Source organism: Pagrus pagrus (assembly GCF_965226575.1).
Source record: "Pagrus pagrus genome assembly, chromosome: 2".
NCBI lineage: Eukaryota > Metazoa > Chordata > Actinopteri > Spariformes > Sparidae > Pagrus > Pagrus pagrus.
The window spans coordinates 9,991,534-10,011,973 of NC_140186.1; the positions used below are offsets into that span (position 1 = coordinate 9,991,534).

General features: G+C 40.1%; 1 protein-coding gene across 2 annotated transcripts in view; it reads left to right on the plus strand.

The window, feature by feature from the left end:
- fbxw7 (F-box and WD repeat domain containing 7) overlaps positions 1-20,440 on the plus strand; it is a 122,890-nt gene that overhangs the window by 74,280 nt on the left and 28,170 nt on the right. The window lies entirely within an intron of this gene.

The following is a 20,440-nucleotide window of genomic DNA, read 5'->3' on the forward strand; positions in this document are numbered from 1 at the left end:
ACTGGATAGTTTCTCTTTTTTGGATGGTTGTGCATGAAAATCCCAGTAGATGAGCTGTTTCTGAAGTAATCAAACCAGCCCATCTGGCACCAACAACCATTCCAAATTCAAAGTCCCTTATATCACCTTTCTTCTTCATTTTGATGCTTGGTTTAAACTTCAGGAAAATGTCTTGACCATGCCCTCAAGCCCAAAAGCATTGCTGCCACGTGAATGGCTGATTAGATATTTGGACCAGCTGGATGTTCTGTGCTTTGTCTTTATCTCAGCTGCAGCGTGTCAGTGGCCTGTTTTATTACTGTGATGGATGACAATGAAAGGGATTCCATGGCTACATTAGATTTTCCAGCTACGTCTCCTGACTGGGCAGCAACATCCACAGCCTTTCATTTAAACAGAGCTCTGATGTAATTAGTACAGCCTCATTACTCTGCTTGTTACCCCTCCCACTTGTTTCCCACTAGTCCAGTGGAAAAACACAAGACTTTGAGTTTAGCCAAATTAAAGTTACCCCTGAATTACACTAAAGTTAACTTTCCGAGGCAGGCATTTCCCACTTGATTTTTTTTCCTCCTGAAATGTTGTCCATACTTATTTGCTGACTCCTTTCTCTCTAATGGAATATACTGTAACAAATGTAATGAACCATCACTCCTGTTAAAATACATTCAGTGTAGCCCTTAGACATTTCAGGCATATTGGTAGTTTTAAGGGTCTATTTCCTCAAGTATTTATTTATTTATTTATTTTGGAAAAGAAAAGATTTCAGAAAAGAAAACCAGTTACCCTCAGTGGATCTGTCAATTCCAATGACTCCACTGAAAATCTGTTTACAGGTCTTGGGGATTAAGCAATACTACTACTAGTGCTGCACAAGTGAAAAAAAAATGTGCAGCACAAAATGGCGATCTCAGTAGATCTGTGATAGGCCAATATTATCAGGCTCTAATTGTTATAGGAAATGATTTGTTAAGTAGGTGATATCCTTGATGACTTGACTTCCTCAAAGCATTTCCTTCCTTTTGCAATACCAATTTAACAAAATGTAACCACCTTTATGTGCATCACTGTTTACTAGCTGGCATTCCTCCTCTTCATTATTCCTCTTCCCTGCCTTTGATGATGAGAACACACTCATAAAATCATCGCTGCATAGCATAAGTGGTGGTCACAAATTTCACAGGGTACCTTTTAAAATCTGTGATGGATATTGCCCCATCATTTGTATCACCAATATGTGTAAAGTTCTGGATATTGTGTATGTGGAATGACTTAATGACTAATGCGGTGACATAATTTTGAAAATCTGCCAAGTTTCCCTTTTCATTTCCACCTCCTATTTAGCAGTGTTTACTCATTAAAACTACCAAATATTTGAGCTTCACAAGTCGACAAAAGTGTTCCCCCACACCATCTGCAACTGAGTATCTCAACATCTGTCTTATAGTCCTCGTTCCAGAAACTTCACTCTGAGGTTTACAAAACTGGTATTTATAGTGGTGTTGCAACAGCCCCCTGTCATAACTACTGACATAGCACACCTGACAGTACATAACATACTGTACAACCCTGAATGAAGAAATGGAATCTGCCATTTTATGGTCGTTATATAAGCAGCAATGAATCTGTGGCATTTTTATAGGACTATCATGACTTTACAGGATTTTCATCCATTTCATTTAATAGTTTATTTAAAAGAGTGACCATGTACAATAAATGTACTGCACCAAATATAGCACAATGCTAATTTCCATCTGTAGTCCTTGGATATAAATACAGTGCACATATAAAAATGTAAAATATGATAATTTATACTCATATAGGACGGACCAGTTCAATCCATTCAGACTATTATCAGACCTTAATGACAAACTGACTTTTAAAAAAAAACATTTTAACATGATTTTTAACCTAATTGACAACTAATATACTCTCTATTATTTGAAGGGGTAGCGTTGATGGATGAGATGGTGAAGACAAGATTATTCTTATACATTACAGTCAAGTTTTAGTGCTTTCCCGAGTTCCCAAAAACTCCCAAATGTCATTTTTGGCCTCGTCAACCACCAAATGTACTTCCTGAAGTCCTTTTTGTGAAGTTCTCATGCATATTAGATTTCACAAAGTCAGTGGAGTTGAAGTTACCCTGTATGTGCTGGAGTTGCTTTAGGCTCGCGGCAGCCACATGTGCACTTCATGCTTCATCTCCCCTGATCTTCTCAGGGCCTCCCTTACACCTCCTTACAACATCAGCATGCTACAGTGGATAAGAGAAAGTGCTGATCTGGTCTGACTGGCCTCTTTAATTTGTGATGAGCGTGGGAGAGCGGGACCCCACAGGGCCAACAGAGAGCCTTGTGGCCAGGTTGTGCTGCTGCCTTCATCCCCCTAGCCAGCTGTAGATGCACCTGCCAAGTTCGTGCCGGTTACCCCGTCCACTTTCTTGTTCTCTCAACTATTGGGAAGAGTAGAATCTGCAAGCTAAGAATTAACCTCTTTTTCTTTGCCCAAAGAGAGATATGAAATGTCACTTTGTCTTTGGGAACTGTCATTCTTCAATGTAATCTCATTGCACCCCAGTTCTCCTCGGCTACAGAAGAATTTATTGTCCAATCTCTTGAGTTAATGTGAGTGCTCTCACACCTTTTGCCAGTATACAAATCTATGTTATAATACTTGAAAAAGATTTTACTACCCGCAGTGCTGCCAGGACTTTATAGCATTTTGGATTATTTATGCACCTTTCACAAACTGTAAAACAGGAAGCTATGTTGTAAAACCACTTATAAAAGGTAAGAACACAAGAGATTCAGTTTTCACAGTGTGTGTTTTGATACCAAAGCTGTTACTGAGTGGGTTAAATATGGTTAGCTTCGTTCCTTCATTCATTCAATAAAAAGGAAGTGATATTTTTGAGTGCATCTTACTCCAAATCTATTTTTCATAAACGAACATGACAAAAGCACGATGATCTACGCTTTTAAAATTAAAATGAAAGTCTCATCTGTGAAGGATTAATTGAGCGTATATCAGCGGTGATCAGATGGAGACGCTAAATCCAGCAGACGGTGTTAGAGTCCAGACAGCTGTAAATTTCAGTGGGTTCATCCTGAACTGTGAAGAGAACTCAGTCTTGGCAGAGATCGCAGAGACTTGTGGGCATGTTTAGGAGTCTTCGAGACGTGCCTACACGGATAGCACACGAGCTCCGGAAACCTGTATAATCTCATATTCATGTAAACAGGGATATGAATAATCTTGTTACTGTATGTTCAGTTTGAAGCTGCATACCCTGAATTTGACCAGAACGACGTATCACCGCAATACTAATGTGGGCGTGTGTGTCAAAGTACTTGGCGAGATGTAGATTCACACGTGGGCAACATTACCCTGTGGCAACTGTCCATCAACATAGTTTTTAACAAAAAATATGTCAATTTATATTCATTTTATGCATATAGTAAATACTGCTCCTTAATATGCACTCAGAAAATAAGACTCAGTGAAAGCAGGAAGAAAGTTGTTTGAAACAGTTGAACATATGTTCAGTTTTGTTGTAATTTAAAGGATAGGTTCTCATTTTAAAGGTTTGTATTTTTTATGGTATGTGCCCATATTAACATTGGAACAGGTTATTGCTATTGCCCATACTGTCTCTAAAGAGGTAGTTTCCTTAAGCCATTTCAGTTTAAGTGATGAGGATTAAAACCCACAATCCCGAGTTGACCTTATGTCAGAAAAATATATAGTTTGCTCATAATATTGCCTGAAGTTATGTGAAGCCAGTTTTGTGAGCTAGCTAATATGCGTGTCCAGTTCTACAAGGTTTCGGTTATGGGTTTTGACGAGCGTTAAACAAGACTTCTTCAGTTATGCAACTATTGGGTGTGTGGTCTTTATAATAACGTATTTTCAAAGTCTTATACTTTTATACAAACTGCAGCTTTCTCAAGTTGATAATGACCTTTTAAGTTCATGAACATCATATGTAAAATTCATGGCACAATTCAAAGGGAGTCAAACAATTACTTGTCTCTCTCCATTCATTACCATACCTACACTGATACTCAGGTCACAGTGCAGACTGTTAACCGGGAAGCAGTTGGTGGTTGTCTGCTGTGGTTTCTGGAACGCAGAGACCCACTGGTTTCACCCAGGAATACAACGTGAATGCATCTCTAACTACCTGGTATCTATTAATAATATATGAAAAAGTGATTTAAGAGACAGTTGAACTTCAGAGAGCAGTTTGATGCATGAATGTTTTAATTGAGAGTGCTGATGTCTGAGGAGTCTTGTTATATAACTGAAATTGAGGTTCCCATGTACAGTATGTCTATCAGAGACTTCCAACTCATCTTCAAAGATGCTTTAGACTTTCTTTTTTTTTTTTTTTAACTTCTGGTGAAAATGTTTGACTTTGACTGATGAAGAAAAAGAGATCACATCGTTTCATGCCCAGCTGAATTAGTAACCAGTAAAGGCAAATATGTGCTCAGAGCATTTTCTGCCACAAAAATAACTTTGTTGTTTTGCTTTTTTTTTTTTTTATTGTCGGGTGAATTCACATTTGCATTTTTGATTAGCTCAGCACTCTTCCTAATGAAAAACAACAGTCTTTCATTAATGCAGCATGTGTTGTAGTGTATTTAAATGTGAGAGTACAGCCTGCATGTTGAGTAATTATTGATGTAACTGCTCCAAGTCATGAAAGTTGAGGCAACTTTCCCTCTCAGCAACAACGACGAGGCTGTCTCTCCTCTTGTTCTCGGACTACACCGTCTTCCTCTCTCACATCTGGATTTATCATCCAGTGAATATCATGAAAAACTTTTTTTTTTACAATTTTGTGATACATTCATTATCCTTGCCCTGATGCACTTTGTATGACTGTGAGAACAATTACAGGCGAAACACAGATGATGTGGCTATTTCAGAGACTGTCTGAATGCTTGGTAACAATCCATTTGGTGTAAGCACATCTCCCCTGCATAACAATTAAGCGACATTGCCACTGAGTGCATCAGAGACAGATGGCATGGCCAATACAGGAGGGAAAAAGAGAAACTCTAGAGGCTGGGCTGTTTTCTTAAAAGATGATTGTCTCCGGCCTGTGGGGAGCTACAGCCTGATGTTCATGGCATAGTTAGCTGAGCAAGGTGAGCAACAAATTGTAATAATTCTCATGGCAAGAATTTCCTGGTACGTACCCAACCTTGCTGTATGACTTTGTCACATTTTGAGATAAAATTGGCCTTATTCTCGTAAAATTGGAGCCTTCATTAGCAGCCTCTGCAGAATTCGTTAGTGAATGGCAACCCCTGCATCCATTGCCAGAATTGGTTGACTCTAATAGCAAACAACAGCCTTATCCCTGGATGAGGCCAGAGGCAGCACACTGCAGCCTGGAGGCCAGTGAGAGCGAATCCTGTTGCCAGGCAACGGCTTACAGATGGAGGGGGGGGCTAGTAGCAGGGTCCTCCACTGCTGCCCACGCCCCTGCATGTCCTTCGTCATCGTCGCGTCAAGATTAGATCTGCCTGGCCTTGAATTATTGATTTGATTTTCTCTAAGCATCAACATTTTCCTGTGCCGGCCCTACCTGAGAATCTTACATCAGCTGTCACTGACCACCACTCTGTTATTTCTTCAGGGAAAAAACAACCAACACTTGTAGTAGTGCTACAGTAAATACTAATTCCTCTAGATTTAAGCCATAAAAAACTGACATTCTTAATTCTGCAGTTTCTTTTACTACACATTGGCTCTTGAGGATAGAAGAAGTTAAGAGATTTTCTGTGCTTCATGTTGTCTATCCTGATTACAGCATGTATTTAGTTACCAAAAGGAGGAAAACCACAAGGTGGCAGGCGGAGTTCTCCAGTCTCATAGCTTAAACAGTTTTAGGGTTTTTTTCTTTTTAATTTGTGGACTCTCTCTGCAGGGTTGTGTGTTCGGCTGTTGTTGTTGATTTCGGATGCCTGTCTGTGATGGAGCCTTATTTGTTTCCTGAATGTTTAATCTGCCAAGTTCATGCCTTTGGCTGCCCACTGAGAAGGGGGTCCTTGTTCTGTGTCTGCCTGGCAATCCCAGTGACTGCTGCTGTCCCCCGGCCTCTTGTGCACATTAACATACAGCTGTCCCACAGGATGTAGTGAGACAGACACCCATGAGCTTCAGAGGGAAGCTGGGCACTCCCTCTCCTCTCCCAGATTCAACTCACAGGCAGCAGCCACAGCAGATGGGCTGTGGAGATTAAACCACGAGGCACATGGCAGCTATTGTGGGCTGCCTATTGTGAAATTTAAAGGTCAGCAATAGGGTCACGGCTGAATTGGTGTGGTGAGTCCCACCTCCTATACATGAACTCAGTTGGCGAAGGTTTTGCTAATGATAGCTTTTTTGGCTTGTCAGGAATATTGATCAGTAGACAGTGTGCTAAGGGGAGGCAAGAGTCAGAGTGCAGGTTACAGACAGGAGCAGTGGGTGAAACATTCTGCATCAGCAGCTTTATACAATATTTATTTTTGTTGAAGAATAAGTCTGATAATTTATATTTTCATTTATCGACAAACACAATGAAAAGGCAAACACGAGCACGTATCCTAAGAAGCATATAGAGCGGCAGGGATAACGTACCTGGAAGACCGCCTCGACCTGGATCCTTTAACAAAAAGCCAATGGGATTTCTCAATTTGAGATTACTGCAAAAAAGTAATTCTGTGGACAAGTTTATGATACTTTAACATTTTGTTTTTCAAGATACAGTAATCGTCACAATTGAACATCGCTTTTATTATTTTTTTAAGTGTAAATGCAATCGCTAGAATTAATAAGCCAACATTAGCCTTATAACGTACTATATCATGGTCACATGAATTCGACGACACCACCACTAAGCTTTATACCACACTATACTATACACATGTCACTCTAAATTGATCTTTTTCACTACTTTCTATCAGTTTTTACTACTTTTGAAAATTAAACATACTTAAGTTCATTACCATAGATAAACAGCTGCAGAAGGAATGAATGGGCTTGGCACCACAGACGGGTAGGAATGTCGGAAAGCACTGACAGATACTCATTGTTAGTTTTGGTCTTCTCATGGGATTTTATGTTGACGGTAAGAAAAATATAGAATATCATTAGCCTCAAATATACCCACCTACACAGTTTGAAAGACAAAGTAAAGCAACCAAAAAAAACGCTGGAATGAACTAAGAAGCAAAACATCATGACTTGTCAGTAAACCCAATTTTAAGCAGCTACATCATTTTGACTTGCCTGACATTTAAAATCTTGAATTCAAGTTCATATTTGACTCAAAGGTCATGAAACATGGCAGAGGAAATGGAAAGTGACTGAAAAAGATGATACCCTTTGACTCAAAACATCCTCTGTCAGAGTCTAGCTTGAGGGTTCATGAACGGTCCTTGCAACCCAACAACACAGCACTTTATCAAATATAAAGTTAATAAAATATAAGTTTCAGCTCAAGTTTTCTCAAGAGCCACTCAACTGTCTGCTCAGATGTAGAGTTCAAGTACTGTGTAAGTTTGAGGTTTGGATAGCCTCCTTTGGTTTACTCTGCTTCCTCTCTCTGAGCGTCATTGACCCCCAAGTTGTGTCCCGCTATTTTTGAAATGCAGGCCGACATCCCCCAAAGAAGACAGTGTGGTTTCTCAGTTGAAAACATTAAAGCCTTCCATGCTGTTGCGGTGTGAGAGCATGGCAGTGTGTGCTGAGGGGAGTCTATTTTGGGGAAGTTGTTCCAACCTCACTTCCATTTTCCGCTCTTATACTCATTTCATTGACTGGCCAGTTGGCTGCGTTTGTTTTTTGTTGGGAAGGTTCGAGGAAAGTACAAGTAAAGATGTGACAGCATGTCAGCAAGTTAAGGTCTTCCACCCAATACAAACTTTTGAAGGCTATGTGGTATGCTGAGTTATAACAGCTCTTAAATTTTTAAGAGTTTTTAAAGAGAGGAAAGTACTCTGATTGTTGGCTTTTGTTTGCACGCATCACTATAACATAACATATTTCAAGTGATATAACACAACTGTTGCTCTGTCATTTTCAGGATGCGTCATGTTAATTTAAACTTTAAAACTTTGAGTGTTTTGCCCCCTGGTTGGCCCCCGGAGTTCCTGTATAAGTATAAATATAAAAAGGCTTGTTTACTTTTTTCATGCCATCTGCTGCTTCGATGCCTGCGGTCGCTTTACGGATGCTGCTTAGCTCACCCGCAGGCTAGATGTCGTTTCAAGGTAGACAGCTCATCAAGATGAATGACAGGTTTTGCAGAATGAAGCGGGACAATAGACAGCTTGAACTAACAATACACTTCCTGCCACAAAGGTGAAAATTTGCATGCTACAGCGTGTTACAGCCTGACCTCTATGCTAAATGGACAGATAGTTTCAAGTTAATACAACACCTCTGACCTTAAACTGAAAATAGTGACATAATGATTGTTCTTTGTTATTTCAGGCAATCTGTTGTCCAATTTGAACAAGTTACCACAGGAACGTAGTAGCCATGTATTAATAGTCCATTTAGTTCAGTCAGAATAGGGGCACAAAAGAGCTTTAGTAGCAATGGAGTCTGTACATGAACATTGTGATAGAAAATAAAACCACTATGAAATGTATATGTAACCTTTATTTCAATCAGGTAATCTCATTGAATTCAAGACCTCTTTGCAAAAGACCTGAGTGCAGCAGACATTCAAACATTGCGAAAAACAAAAGTACATACAGCTTCAGAGACGATCACAGAAGGGCATCACTGGTGAAGTTAAAAGTTTAAAATCAGCCAGCGGGATTAGACATTAAAGTTTTAAAAACTGGCATGAGAATAAAGGATATCGTCGTCAAGCATAGACATGATGGTTGACTGTACAATCGATTGCCTTGTCCTCAAGACAGAAAATACTTTATTCCCTTATAAGAAAACCCATTTTTATCTTTAGTTTCAGTACCAGTTTCAGAATTGTGGTGTTGAAAGTAATGTTGGACATGCTTGTGACTGTGAATAATGAATGTCAATCTGATATTATAAAACTTTCATCATGTTGTTGAAAATTCAGCTCTACCTGCAAACCCTCTGGTACCGTATATCAATCTCATCCCATGCTCCAGACTTGCACTCCGCTGCCTGGTGTATGACTACACATTGTATTTTCCTGTTGCAGAGCTCTTGGGGGAATTCTTGTATCCATTATGCATGGCATAAAGCGCTACACATGAGCAAATAAATCAACAAACACACAGAAACTCCAGCTCCTGAAGGTGCTTTTCCAAATGACCCAATATACTATTCTTCCCTTCTTCATTCTCTGCAAGATGGGAAGTAAGAGAGTGGTATCCTCTGTGTAGCTCGGTGTGTAGGAGTGCTCCAGTATGTGTCAGAAGCTGTATGAGTTGGAGGCAGGGAGGAGGAAAAGACTGCAGCAAAGTCTGAATCGAATCAGTGACACATAACCACTGCTTCCAGTGTATACGTGTCTGAGAGGGTTAAACCACCAACAGCATCATAGAAATGCTCACTAAAACCCTGCTAACCATTTGCTTTAAAGATGAAATATGTAAGAATTCTGCATTAAAATGTCTAAACGACTAGAGCTTTGTTAGATGTTTTGTTTACTTGTGTACTCAGATTATTCCAAATGTTTCCAACAATGTTCAAACGCAGACAAATCCAAATTTACTCAAAGTAATGTTGTGCTTCATGTGCTCCCCGGTCGCTAGTTCCACGATAGTGAAGTTGGCAAACAAGACTAAACTAAATGTGAATAAAACTTAAAAACATTATCTCATTTGTGAACATTTGTGCCTGAGTAACGTCAGATAGTTTTTTATCAGCAATGGTGGCTGTTTAATGGTTTATTCACCACTGGCGAAGTGAGTTTGGCTGTGTTTATTCCCGTTACTCATGCAGTGTTTATCTGCCCCAAACAGCCCGAGTACTTAATTGTACATTAGCCGTAAGCTCCACAGCTCCAGATGGTAGTCAACATTATAGTACATAAACATCCCACAAATGGCTGTCACCTCCTTGGATTGCTGCTGCAGTCAGGTTGATAAATGGGAGTGAAGATAAATCCACTTTTTAATGTCAAATATTAAAGAGTAGTCTCTGAGCTCTCCTCCCGGCAGTAAACGGAGCAGAATCTGATGGGACTCCGGGTGTTTATTCCTCCAAAAGGTCTGGCTCTACAGTCGACTCTTTCCTGCAGAGCTAGCCGACTCTGCTAACCTGAAACGACAGTTCATGTTCATGTCGCAGATTTGTCAGTAACTGGAGGTTGAAGTCTGGCTTTTGCAGAGGAGTCTTGCTTCCCCTTTCACATTAAATACATGTCCAGCCATTCAAGATTTTCTTTTGGCAGCAGCTGGGTTCTTCCTCTGTTCTCCGTCTGTCTCTGTGTTGCCCAGCATGGGATGTTAACTCCTCAGAGGCCCCATGCTGCCATCCCTCACAGCCAGACACATTTCTTACCTTGAGATTCAATGGACATATGGCAACCACCTACAACCTCAGCCTTACCAATTACTACTGCAGACCTAGTTAGTACATTTATACAGATGTACAGTTTTCACCAAATTAGGAGGATTATTCCCTCATCTATTTTTGAGCTTTCTTTCTTTACATATTTGAAAAGTGACATATGCAGGCTTGTATTTACTGCGAGAGAATACTGTAGAAACTCCAACCTGCACACTCAGTTGCCTCTGCATGAATACATTCAGGAGGTCCTCTCTGTCTATACTGCAGTAGTGTCAAGTGTTTGTGTGTCGGTGTGTTTGTGTGGGAGTGAAACAAACATTCTCGCAAGGTCCATCCAAGGTTCACTGCTCCTCTGCCCTTCCTGAAATGAAACATTTACGACCCTTGACCCTTGTCATGCTATGTAGCCTTTTAAATCTTGGAAGACACATCTTTTTCGGCATAACCATCATCCATCTGACCATACACTAAAGACTGTCTCAGTTTGCTCATTATTATATATTGACTTTGTTGTGACCGGTTCACTCTGTATAAAAAAAATTCCTACCTACATTACTTTTCTCATTAACTCGCATTGCCTCAGCCAAAAAGGCTACTTTATCCTCAGTCTTACCTGTATAACAGCTTAAATATGATATAAGTTTACAGTACTTCATGAGCCAAATCATGACTGCATTACTCATGATCGTCTTCTGTTGCATTATCTCTCCACAAGCAGTTTTCAGCTTGCTTCGGGCTGTTTTGTTAAGTAATAGCTTGGCTTCTTTTGTGTTCACAGTGGACACCATTTTTAGTGTCTTTATCTGTTAATGTGGAGGGATACAAAGCACTTTTCATTGCCAGTTGCACAGTACACCACTAAGAAAAGAAATCATGGTAGCAAAAGCAGAAAAATTATGTGTGTGATTTTCAGATCATAAAAGAGATGAATTTAGATGTGTTTTGGCTTGAGTTGTTTCATCTGGTCATGTCTGGTCCAGTCTTCAGGCGAGATGCATTGCTGTTATGTTGCATCATTCATCTACCCCAACAAACGCCCAGATACAAAGATGTATGAACTTTCATGCGCCGCCTCTTTTATCTCTTATTTTGAAATATAGCCATTACATGTGTCTGACTTTGTGCCATCCGACATGGCAGTGGATAGGAGTCAAGTCATGCACTAAAAAGGTTGCTATCTCCCACTCGGCTGGTGGTCCATCAGAGATAACAATAATCCCAGACACTTTAGACAAGAGCCTTGGCTTTCAAAGCATGGCCAGTACACACATCTAAACAAGATCAAATGTGCCCTTCACTTTCTGGAAATTGGATTTCTATGTCAACATTGGAGTCACGCATTTCACTCTTATCGAATGTCAGTTGTTCTTTTTTATTTTGGTCACTATCCATTTATGCCATTCTCTACTTAACCTGGCTATCAAGAATAGGGTGGACACAGCTGTGTTTCAACTTTAAAGCTGAGCAAAGATGTTCTTTCCAGATTACCTCATTAGTCAGCCTCACCTGTCACTAGGACCCACCTCGGTTTAATCATCAGAAAAGACAGAGACATCAGCTATGGTACTTCATCCTGAAGACAAAACTGCTTTCCCAGCCTCCTCACATAATTTTCTTCCTCTTTCCTAAACTTTGTCATTGTACAAGTTGTTAAAAAGTTTCCCCCCATTTATCTTACCCGTGAATGTGCTGCCCTGCACTCTTTGCCCTTTAGTTCCTCAAAAGTTTATGTTGAGGAAGACCCTACAGTCTGTCCTATAATGAAATTTGTGGTCACAGTAGAAATTGTTGATTTTTCAAGGAAACCTTTTGAGAAACATCGCTGAGACGGGTGGCACCATTCCCAACAAAACTCTCTTGCCGCTCTGCCTCCGGAGAGTTTGGCAATGGGGTGCTCAATCAGAATGCATATTAGTATTAATAGTAGCGCCACTGGCATGTATCTTCAAACTATTTTCAAACGATGAGCCACGCTTCCCTTATAGCATAAGCCAAGATAGAGTAGATTCTGTGTTTTTGAATGTTTACTAGGATTGCTTGGAATCTTAGCAAGTTACATCCGTTATTTTTGTTAATGAATATATATACTATTTATAGTTTAGGGCTGGGCAATATATCAATATGATATTATCGTGATATGCGACTATATATTGTCTATATACACGATAAAGCCTAAAATGTAGCATTATGTTAAGGCCATATCACCCAGCCCTCATGTAGATCATATAGACCAGATTGTCAATCTCGTAGTGATCATCAAAGTTATCTGAGAACAGTGAATATCTGTTTGCAAAAGATTTCACTGTGATCCATCTAATAGTTGTTGAGATATTTCAGTTTGGACCGAAGCAAACGATCCAACAAGGCAACGTTGCCATCCCTAGAGCCACGCTGCTGTCAACAGAGGTTAATGCCCAAAAGAAGGGTAAATGATCAATATTTTTGCTTATTTCATTGCTTCAAACAGACTGTGTTTAATAGCATCTTCTGATCCCTGATCCACTTAGATTAAGGTAAAATCTCAGTTCAGAGGTTGCTCAGGCATGTTTTCTTTTGAAACCATTTATTTGGAACAGCAAACACGCAAATTACTGCTTTGTGGAAGAGATAAAGGGTAGTACGGGTAGATGGTGTTCCAGATGAGATCAGTATCACAAGAGAGGGATAAAATACCAAAGACAGTGTGATGCATGAATTTCTGTAGTGAGTTCAGGTCAAGGCAGGCGACCAAGTCACCGTCAGAGTGTCCCCACATGGTTTCCCACCACCTTCTCAAGCATATTTAGGGATCTACAGATGACAAGCAACACCCAGCAGGCTCAATTTGGCTCGCTCTGCTTCATCTGGGATGCAGAGTGGTAATTCTGGATGATTAAAGAGGTTTATTCGTTTCTGTGTAAATGTTTATGCCAGCCCTGGCCAAGTTTCACCTGGCTCATCACACACATTTCCATAACCCTCTTTCATTTCTGAATGAGATATGACAGCTCAGGCTGCATCCAAATGCAAGCCGAGATAGGCCTATCGTTGGGAAGGATTAGAAATGGAGGTAAATGTTAATACCTCTATGGAGAAATCTTTCATGTACAATTTGACTTCAGAATCTGACCTCCTCCCAGGATACTTATCATATACTATATTAGAATTTGTTGGAGAAGTTATTTGACTTATAGAAAATCCAAGTCAACTTTATCTACAGGGCCAAAAACTGTATTAAAACTTTTTTACAGTCCTGACTGAATGTTGACATCTGCTCATTTCACAACTTAATATCTACTCTGAGGTCTGAGCTTGAAACATATTACACTCAATTTTTACTTCGTATTGTAACTATTTTATTACATTATGTCATAATTAAACATTTAACATTTTATTTAGTCAAACTATTACTATCTTCACTGTACATACAGCACCTATTCCCCTCTCACACTGGACAAAAACCCAGTAAAATCTGGTTTTGTCTTTAATAGGAATGTGTACAATGAGCATTCACTCTTGTGTAAATGGCTCTGCAGTAGTCAGGGGTGTTTATCGACTCCAGCTCTGATCAGCTGTGATGAAAATTCAACACCCGGGTGGACACACCAATTTTCTCAATTTTTCAGCCCTTTTTAGCTGAGATGCTGTGACACACATTAAAGATAAGGAGGCTGGCTTGTTGGTACTTTTCCATCTTTCTCTGTTCAAGCAGCACTCGAACATCATTCAGTCAGCACTTAGTTTGAAATGGAGCCTGAAGTAAAAGATATTTATAAAGTAACCACCATTGTTACATCATCCGTGGCCTTCGTGTCGGCACCCGATCATTGCTAGCTGCGTGATTGGTGATGCGCATGTGAAACTCACAACAAAGATAGGAAAGAAGTTAAATGGCTCACTCCTTAGCTACTTCTTTCATCACACATCGTTTTTTCGATGTGATGACGGCCGTGGCACAAAAGAAAAAACAAACAAAAAGCCGAACTCGTTCATTGGTACTGGGAAAGGACTCAACGGCCTATCTTTAGCCTTAAAAAAAAACAAACAAACATATACACACTAATTTTGGTGTAAAAAAAGTGCAATTCTATGCCTGTTAAAGATGCAAGAGTGAGCCTTTCCCATTTTTTCCCGTTTTTCTTTCTCTATACTGTATCGTTGATCTAAGGATTGAGGATGACATTATATTATTGTGCAGATTGTAAAGTCCTCTGAGACAAACTTTTGGAGCTGTATAAATAAACTTGACTTTGGACAGGCCCCTCAGATGAAGAAGATGATGCAGTTCACTCACTGAATCCGAGCCATCTGAACTTGCTGCCCAACTTTGCAGATATATTGTAGGTCAAATGTAATGAGGATCAGCTGTGGCTCATGGAGTGGGTCACAAACTTCTGTTTGAAGCTTTTTCCAGCAAGCTGGTGCTGCTGAGCTGCTGTTTGCTTTGGGCACATTGCAGATGGTCCTAGGATTTGGGTATGACGCTTGTGATTGGACAACATAACGATTGAGAGCAAAGTCCAAGTCTTTAAAATGCAAAGACACACACTCAGTCATTGATTACTTTAACTTCATTACTCTACCGCATCAAATTTAACACCTTTGAGGGAAAAACTAGTGATGCAGTGTCCATCTTTATCCCCAGTTCTTCCCAGCAGGACGGCAGGGACAACTGAATGTCGTCCAGCTGTCCTTGTAGTCCCGCTGGGAAGAACTGTTCTCTGCCAGGATGTTATATGATATTATTCTCAGGTGCTATTGTGTGTGTAATTGCTGAAAGATTAGACAAGGGTGTCTTACCCTGTTTTTTTATTTTTCATTTTTTTAACAAGAGACAGTTTCTTGCATATACAACAGTGAAAAGGTGACAGATTGTAGATTTTATAGGGTTAAATTGTGGATTCAGAAGCCAAACCGAACTCGTATTTTTCAACAAGTTATTATATTTTTATGAGTTGGGTTGAGCATGAAGCAGTATTTGGCTTTCTATGTGCAGATTTCCTCAATTCAGTGTACATATTGAGGCCACAGAGTCAATATCATCTTCCCAAAGCACTCACACCAGACCGACTTATTTTCCATGGGGGAAATCAGCTTCTCGGTTTTTTTATTGCCTCACTGAGGGCTCTGTGGTCAATTTTAATAGCACACATTGCTAAATAAGGAGACTGAATGACTGTTATTCCCTGTAATGTTGTGTGACAAGAGACAGAACAGAGCTGTAGGCATGGTAGTCCTGCTACAGATGAAGCCCCAGTAGAGATTCATGTTTGTAGTCCAAGCTGTTCTGTAGCTTCCATTTTTAAGGGGGAACTGCAGGGAAGTCCAGATTTTATGCTCAAGAAAGATTTCTTTCTTTTGTTTTTAATGTGTTGAGTTTTTGTTGCAAAAGTAGAAGAGGTAGAATCATAGCTAACCAACGCTCTTGACATCAAAATCTAACAAGGTTAGGGGCCGAGAAAGGTTTGAGGGTGGTCGTTAAAGGGTTTCCTATGATTGGATGATTCTGTCGCCATCGTAGGGGAAAAAATGCATTCAGGTACAGTAGGGAGGACTGTAACAGAAGCCCAGAGCCTCTTATTTCACTTTCACACAAATTCTACATCTAAGAACTGACAATCATTACTGTGGTTTTCTGCTTCACTGCCTCCTGCTTATTGTTAAAGCAAACATCACAGAAAATAAATAGATTTTTTTGGATCTGTGACAGGCCCTGGTTGCACAATTTTAATCAAATGTCTTTTTTTAGCTAGTTTATATCAGACTCTTTACAAGTCAAAAAAAGGAATATACCCCGGCTGCCCTGCATTGGTTTTATCTTACAGCGAGGGCTTAAACCTTTATACATGTTTTCAATTTGGTTGTGTGCACCATTGCCTATTAAGTCTTTTCCCAGGCTTCTCTATTTATATACATCTTGAAATGCTGCATCTGCTTTAAACTCGGATTTCTAAATAATCGCCAATAATTGCAAATACTGACCTTTGTTCATTTATTTTCCAAACAGCCCATTGGTGTCACAAGGGAGATACCAGTGGCTCTTGCTTTAATTTCTTTTTTTGACCTGACCCCTTCAAACTTGAACGTTTCAGTCGCGTGGGTGGCTGTAGGATATGTTAATTCAACACCATGCAGATGATGCTATTATTATCCTTAGCAGAATGCCATGATCCATGGTTTCCTTATTCATCAAACCTCCCCCACACGCATTGCATCTGTCCAGCCTGGAATGGGGCTCACACTTCCCCATTTCAGAAAAACCCATTGAGAGGAGACCCCCTAGTCCTCATTTTTTCCACAGAGGGGACAACCGCACAATGACACGGCTCCATTTAGTGATGCATCACTGCCCAGGAGGTATTTGCCTCCTTCAAGTTCACCACCTCACATTAAACATTTGCTCAAGAAAGCCTCTTTTCTCCTGAAGTGTAGCTTTTTCCCACCAACATCTGTCGATTTCGAATAGAAGGCTGGTCACATTCCTCCAATTGTACTAGACAGGTGTTAGATGTATAACTCATTCTTCGGAGGCTGCAACGATTTATCAGTGACTGAACAGAAAATTCATCCGACAATTTAGATAATACATTTCTATTTTAATGACTGCTGATTCTTTTCATGGTTATTAGATGAATCATTTGGTCTACGAAGCAAAACAATTCCACGTTGCTTATCACTCAGATTTAAAATGGCTGGTCCACCTTAAAGTTTGGGCCACCTTAAGTGAGCCGGGGTCAGAGTTTCTACTTGTATATCGCGTTTTGGTCGAATGCCTTGGTCACACTACACAACTTTCTGTCTTGTAATCAGTTAGTTAGTTTAGTCTTGCAGTCGATGTGGCTTGCACACTACACAAACACAGGGGTTCGCACATTACAAGATGTGATATAGGAATGATGTCATCAAGCAGTCACTCAACCAGATTTTTTAGCCTGCTAGATATCCAGCGGGCGTTGGCAACAGGTCAGCGAGCTCCTGGATTGCGTCTTTTAACAGCTTACACATGGCGATCGTCACACATCGGAATGAGCGCTGATTGCCTCTGATCTGCCGATCTCAAAGAAACTTCCGTTAGATTGGGGCTGGAACTTAGCTTTAGGCACATGGGGCCACTGGACTTGTAATACAGTGGTGGAAACTCTGCAAAGATATGGAAATTACAATCAATAAATTACAATAAAATATTAGCAAATCTTCTGAGTTTTTGGCATTTTGTGCAATTGCTGATTAATTATTTATCCATTGAATAATCCACTAATTGTTTCAGCTCCAAATTCATTTGTCAAATTGAAATGTTGAATGTTTGCTTTCTAAAATGTATGTTTGGATGGAAAGACAATGGAAATTGACTTTTCTACTATTGTGCAATCTTAAATTGTGCCCCCCTTTTTATCATTACTTAGTTTTTTAAAGTTTATAGATTAAACACCAACACTAACATAAGAAATGACCAAAAAATAAGTTGTAGTAGTTGGTGAAATGATCAATAATTGCAACTAAATGGTTCCTTTCCACGCATTCATTCATTAATCCCCTCCTCCCGTATCTTCATGAATCCAAGGATGCTCGACTTATCTGCAGGCTCGTGGAGTATCTGTTGAGTCAGTATGCTGAAACCTTGGCAGTGATGTCGTCTATTATTTGTGCACAGTCAAATGAGAAAGCATTTGCATTTCCCCACAAGCCATCCACCGCACTGCAATGTAATGAGTGTATTTTTATACATCCGCCACTGTTCAAACATTGCAGCAAAAGGAGCCGATGTCTGATAGAGCACTATTACCTGAACAGGTTTGTTTGTTTATTGACAAAACAAGAAACTAAAATGGGGTTTGATTTGAGAAAATAATGTTTTTTGGGGGGCTTTACTACTGACCAGGACTTTGGTTTTGATAAGCGGGAGGTCAGTGTCAGGAGCGGGGTCGAAGGAGGCCTGTTAATGCTTTACCAACCGGCAGAAGGAGAGCGACAAAGGAGGCCACGGCCTATTCAAAGGCCACAGTGCAACTCCTCTCGCATGCCAAGCATTCCGATGTGCTGTGTAAAGGTTGAGCCGGCAGAGAGCTACGAGAGGGCCTTTCTCACGAGGGCCACCTTAAACACACACAGACAAAGCTCAAGCTGCTCCGTCTGATGCAGCCCGACCTCCGCCGATTTGAATGCTTTGCTGCGGTGAGAAAGTGTGACTAAAATGCCAGGATTAGCCGAGTCGCTTTACACCTGTCGTGTCCTCTCGAATGATCATGATTTATATCCCTTAGTACATTCATCCAGAATAAAATCCTTCATCTTACTGTGCAAGATTACCGTGAGAGTGCACATGTCACGTTACATCTGTTCATTTATTGTCTAGTCCAAAATAACTCAACATTTTAGTCTCACATGATGGTAGATTTTACCAGAAGTCTCTTGCCAAGTTTTTCTTCTCAGTAACAAGCCCTAAAATTCCCCCCTGTGCCAGGTCACTCAGTAATTACAGGTGTAAGCCGGGAGTGTCTGGAAGGCTGCCAGTTTTCAATGCTCCATCACCTGTGAATAGAGCCCTTCCCACGACCCTTCATTGTGTCTCCTGTTCCGATGATCTAATGCCGATGTCTTGTGAGGTCAAGAGAAGCAAAAGATCTATTGAAAATAATGACATGGCCTGAACTGGTATGAACTGGATGGATATCGAAAACATTTTTGTTGCAGGAGTGTTAGGGCAGGCAAGCCCATCGCTTCAGGATTAATTTAAACTGCACACAAACATCGTTGTTTATAAATAGCAACGGGTCAGTTTAATGTAGAAATGTGTTTCAGTTTGTTATCTTGCAGCACAGTCACGTAACACAGTTGGCGAGAGACACTGTTTAATATTCTCTGTTCTCAATTTGTCCAAATTAATCAAACAAAAAGCTTCTGGTGTATTCATCTTGCATGGCTAAACAAGATAAATATGTTTTTATGTCACAACTCAAAGTGCCTTGAAAAGGCAGTAAATGTTGATGTATTTTTAAACTAAAGCTGCCATCTTGAGGTTGTGACTTTTACTAGCTGTAACAATAACAGCGGTGAAGCCATCAGCACTGCATACTATTGTTGACTGGGCAGGTGCACTCACTCAGTACCTGCTTACACTGAAATGCAAATATTGGCCTTTTCCGTGTGTGTGCAAATAAGCAGGTGCAGCAGATCCATTCAAACTGTTGCCTGATAGATTATAAAGGCAGACTGTTTTCTGTCATGTGATCGGTTGGCTGGGATGTTGACTGTCTTTAGTGCAGCCCTCCAGTGCAGTTCAACGTATATCTGCAGTGATGGAAGAAGAATTCAGATTATTCACTTCATGAGCCAAAGTTAGGTCGCCATAATCACTGATAACTTAAAAAAATAAATATTATTTTTAGGATTTTTTTTTTTTTTCATTTTTATTTTGTGGAGGTAAAAATGCTCGTACAATAGGAAGGATCCCTAATTAGTTATTTTTCATGATCGGAGTACGTTGGGCAGAGTGACACTGTGCAGGAAAATAAATTATTTTTATATACTTTTGGGTGTTTTTCTCTATAACAATGCATCATGTCTTTTAGTACTGACACAGTTAGCGATTAATCTGATAACCGATTACTATTTCCGTCACTTACGAATCAAAAATGCCTAAGAGTCTCCTGTTCCAGCTTCTCTTAGGTGGAGATTTGCAGCTTTTCTGTGTCACATATGATAGCACACTAAACACTTTGGGGTTGTCAGTTGGTCAGAACAAACACTTGTTATTAAAACACCCGTGGATAGAAAGATAAATTGGAAATGTGTTCTGTGGATGAGGTTTAAAAACCTGCTTTTCAAAGCCTGGTGCCTACATTCCCCAGAATGCAACTCAGCCAATGAGTGACATCACTGGAGGCAATTTATCAGATCACAGTCATCTTTCTCTGGAGCCACAAAAGGCTTTATACCACTTTTATTT